A 4,446-nucleotide genomic window follows, 5' to 3' on the forward strand; every position below is an offset into this window, starting at 1 on the left:
AAGGAAGGAAGGAAGGAAGGAAGGAAGGAAGGAAGGAAGGAAGGAAGGAAGGGAGGGAAGGCAGGCCGGCCATAGAAAACTTCTATGGATCTAAACCAAGTTTTTACACCTACCAAAAAGCAGAGGACCCAAGAGCTCATTCACGATATGATTAACTTTACTTAAAACATTATCAGATAATATGAACAAAGCGTTTAGCTGTAACTAATATGTCATATATAATGTTTACAATCCAAATTGGTAACAATACAAAATAAGTATCAGTACTTTCAAAAGGTTGTACATCAAAAGTGGATGATTTTCGGGGCACCTAGGTGGCTCAGTCGGTTGGGCATACGACTTTGGCTCAGGTCATGATCTCAGTTAGTGGGTTCAAGCCCCACATCGGGCTCTGAGCTGACAGCTCAGAGCCTGGCGAATGCTTCAGATTCTGTGTCTCCCTCTCTCTCTGCCCCCGCCCCTGCTCATGTTCTGTCTCTCTCGCTCTCAAAAATAAATAAACATTTTTAAAAATTTTTAATTTTTTTTTAAAAGTTGATGATTTTCTACTTCTTCATCTCTCTAAGTTAGTATCTGGTTAGAACCTGATACAGTTAGATTGTGTTCCTGATGGAATTAAAATAAATCAATTCTCAAATACTTATAGGAAATGTATGGAACTATGAATAACTCTAAAAACAGATCCTTCAAAACTATCTTAATCTGGATTTGGAATGTGGCAATTTTTTAACTCTTCAATCTTTTCACAAGGGACAAGGGACACCGTTTTCCTAGTAATTCATAAAATTCAACAAATCATGAAGGCCTTAGTTGTTCAAGTTTATCATTGTTTCTTAGTTCAATTTTCATTTTTTACTCCCCAATCCATGCTACAGTTACATTACTTTTCAGACTGATGCTAAATCCTTTACTCCATATTTGTGATCTCACTGTATTTCTAATTCCTCTACTCTGATTTGTGGAAAGTAATTGGAAACGTTTTTGACTTTCTTAAAGGCTTTCTTCAGTGGAAGAAACAGAGTCGATATTAAACTTTTAATTATATAAATAGGATTTTGAAAGCAAGATTTTTCCATTTTAGAACAGTAAAGATGGAACTGTTACAAATATCTTTTCTTGTGCTGTCTCCTAATTACAACTTTCAATTAAACATTCATTAAATACAAGTTTCCCCCTCTTATCCAAAAGCAGAATGTTCCTATGAAAACCTTCCTAAGTGGAAATGGTATAAATCGAAGAAAACAGTTACCATTTAGTAAAAGCGAAAATCCTCTTCAGATTTCTATCTGTTAGCAATAATGGGTATAATGCAGGTCTTCTGTAAAAGTGAAGTGGGGTAAAGCTAACTTTCAGATAGCAGGGAAAACCTGTACTACTTTGTGCATAAGGTGATACAGAAATAGAGCCACTAAGAAACTCAGTAACTTTCACTCAAAGAATCTATACTCTATCTGGGAGGAATGATATAAACCCATAAAAAAATACATATAGTGAAAGGCGGCAGGGTAGAGCCAGAAAGGCTCTGAAGGCTATCATACCTCAATTTGAATCTGGGCTTTATGACCTACTCTCGGTACGATCTGTAAAAAGTTACCTTCTTCTCGTCTCTAGACTTCATCCATAAAATGGGATAATAATCTACCTCTTGGAAATCAGTGTAAGAAAAAATACAAAGCACCTCTTATAGTGCCTGGAACATTTATAAAGTACTCAATAATTACTGCTATTGTTATGATCATCTTAGAGCCAGAAGCGATTATTTAATCCAATTCTCATTTTACAGATGGGGACACCAAAATATCACAAAGCAGGATATGAATGTCAAAGGAGTGCAACAAACTGGGTATATGACAAGATCATTAGTAATAAATCATGTGAATTTTCAGGTCAGACTTTCAGAAGTGGACACTGAATTATGAAATGAACACTGCTGTATAATGGAAAACAAAAGCACAATCTCTTGTTACTGATAATCAAACATAGGTTGTAAACCTACATACTAAAAACAAGGTTTACATCACAAGCATAAAAATAAACGCAAAAGTAAGCTTTACATTAAAACAGCAAAATATTATTTACCAAGCAACCCTGAGGAGAAAAAACAATTTCTCCCAAAGTCAACAGGTGAGGCTTCATTGAAAGATGACTTCAAAACTGTTTTCTGACAATATCCAGGGTTTTCACTAAATATCACTTCACTGAACACAACTTAACTGTAGTTAGTGTCCCACTTCTGTTAAATTTGTTTAAAACATATAAACTTTAAATGAGCCAGTTGCTAGCCTTACTGGACAAAACAAGAAAGCCACCATTGTGTTAATTATCTCCACTAACATTGTATTCAGTTCTTTTTTGTTATTTCAACATTATAGTGACTGACTTATTCCTTTACTCATAAACATTAACTTAGTAATAAAAAACATATTTTTGTAGCAATAAAAAAAAAAAAAAACTTACACCTTAGAACTGCATTTCTATGCTAATTTTTAAGGCTTCTTCCCTGCCTTTTCCATGAATCTTTATCAACTTTTAAGTTACCATTTTTTATTTCAAGACTTTTTCATTCGGTCACCAAATTTACATTCCAACTCTTCCGAAAAGTTTACATTTTTTTCTTCTCTTGACAGACACAAAAGTACGTCCCAAGGAAAAGTTCCAAGAGGTAACACAGAGCAGATTTCTACTTTACTGAAAACAGGAAATGCTACCTATTCACCAACAACTACTCAATTAGGACAAATTGAAAGTAAGCTAAAAAGCATAGCCGAAGAACCACACTTTGCTTTGGAAAGTTTCAAGGCTAAACAGTGCATCTCTGGGGTTTTTGTCCGGTTTTTGAAGGGAGCTGAAATCTTAACACTAAGAAAAAAAGGGGTCAAGGCCCATGGGTAGCACAAGTGATAAAGCAAGCATGCCTTCACTGAAAAAGTTAATTTAATTCTCTCTCCCTTGTTTCCTCTACCTTCTTTGAAGTTTTTCAACACCGGAGTAACTATCAATAGAGCACACACACACACACAGAGGCCATACACAAGGATTCTCCTGGTGTCGGGAGAAGAGGGTCCCCCAAATGTGATGAATTCAGCGAAGCAGAAACTCCTGGAAGAAGGAGACTACATCCAGAGAGGCCCGAATAACCGGCGAGGAGTACGAAGGAGCCTGGACTCCTCCGTCAGGGCCCAGGCCTCCAGCGGCAACCCGGCTGGGCAACGTGACTCAGGAAGGCGCGGGGCCGGCGGCGGCCTAGCTCGGCTGCCTCCGCGGACCTCCGGGGCCCTGCCTTCCCCGTCTTACCTAAAAGCGGGCGGGGACGGGAGGCCGCGGTCTGGATACTCGTCTCCCACCTGCGGTGACGCGGAGGCGGCGAAGACGGCAGCAGCTGCAGCGGCGACTCAGACTCCGCCGGGCTCTGGCTCCGCGAACCGGCGATGAATCAGCCCGATTCCATTCAAAAGAGTCGCCCGGGCCTCCGAGGCGAAGCACTTCCGGGTTCACTCCTCTGCTTCGGCTTCCGTTCCCCCGACGGCCAATTGGAGACGGCTCGGGAGTTCGGCGGGCGTCCCGGAGGCCTGCGCCACCCGGACGGCGCGGGCAACCCCGCTTCTCCAGGCGAGGCTGGGAGGGCGGGACGGAAGTTAGCGCCCGCGCCGCTCCCGCCCCTCAGACATTCACCCTTTTCTCCCCCCCCCACCTTTTTCTCCCCTCCTTTTCGCGTCCAGGCCGCGGTCGAGCTCTGGGACGCCCGCCTACCGGGCCCAGGAGGTGACGGGCTAGGAAATGTAACTACAGGGTTGCAGAAACCAGAACCCCTTTCGTTTGGGTGTTCACCACGGTCCTACTCAAGAACTGAAAGGTTCGTTTGAACTCGGTCATCTGAGAAGCAGAAAAGGGAGGGGTGTAAAGAGAGGGGAAATCGGTCAGGGGTTCTTTTCCACACTGCAGTCTACCCGCCTCCTTGTTTTCGCCGCTTTCCAGGGATTGGATTTCAAGGAAAACCAACGTTTCCCAAATGTTAAATCCACCTATTTTAAGCCCAATTTACAGGGCTCAAAAAAAAAAACCACTTACTGACGTTTCTTCATAGAATTAGCATCAATAACGTTTCACCCATTATCTGCTCTGTGCTAGGTTTTCAGATAGCAAAACCACCCAAGAAATGACTGATTACTGACGAATTTATACCATACTTCGCAACAGGCTCTGTTTAGGGCAACATGTTCACCCAGTCCCTCTCACTTTATCAAATATATTCCAAATAATGAGCATCTTTAAAGCATTTCTAAATCAAAAATGATGAATCCCCTGGATAGAGGGAAAGGAGGGATTACAGCATCTGAATCCAAAGCTACTTGAGTAGGCAGAATTATACTGAATTTCCCTCTTAAAGATAGTCCATTTCTATCTAAAAAAAAAAACCAAAAAACAAAAAACATGGGTTATTTTAAC

The 4,446-nt window shown here is 41.3% G+C and overlaps 1 protein-coding gene across 1 annotated transcript in view; it reads right to left on the reverse strand.

Annotated features, from left to right (window-relative positions):
- Window positions 1-3,596, reverse strand: part of PSMD14 (proteasome 26S subunit, non-ATPase 14) — a 98,413-nt gene extending 94,817 nt beyond the window's left edge. Inside the window, exon 1 of the mRNA XM_049615598.1 lies at window positions 3,295-3,596. The gene's annotated coding sequence lies outside the window, so the exon portion shown is untranslated. The remainder of the gene's footprint in view (window positions 1-3,294) is intronic.
- Window positions 3,597-4,446: the final 850 nt, after the last annotated feature.

This window comes from Panthera uncia (assembly GCF_023721935.1).
Source record: "Panthera uncia isolate 11264 chromosome C1 unlocalized genomic scaffold, Puncia_PCG_1.0 HiC_scaffold_3, whole genome shotgun sequence".
Lineage (NCBI taxonomy): Eukaryota > Metazoa > Chordata > Mammalia > Carnivora > Felidae > Panthera > Panthera uncia.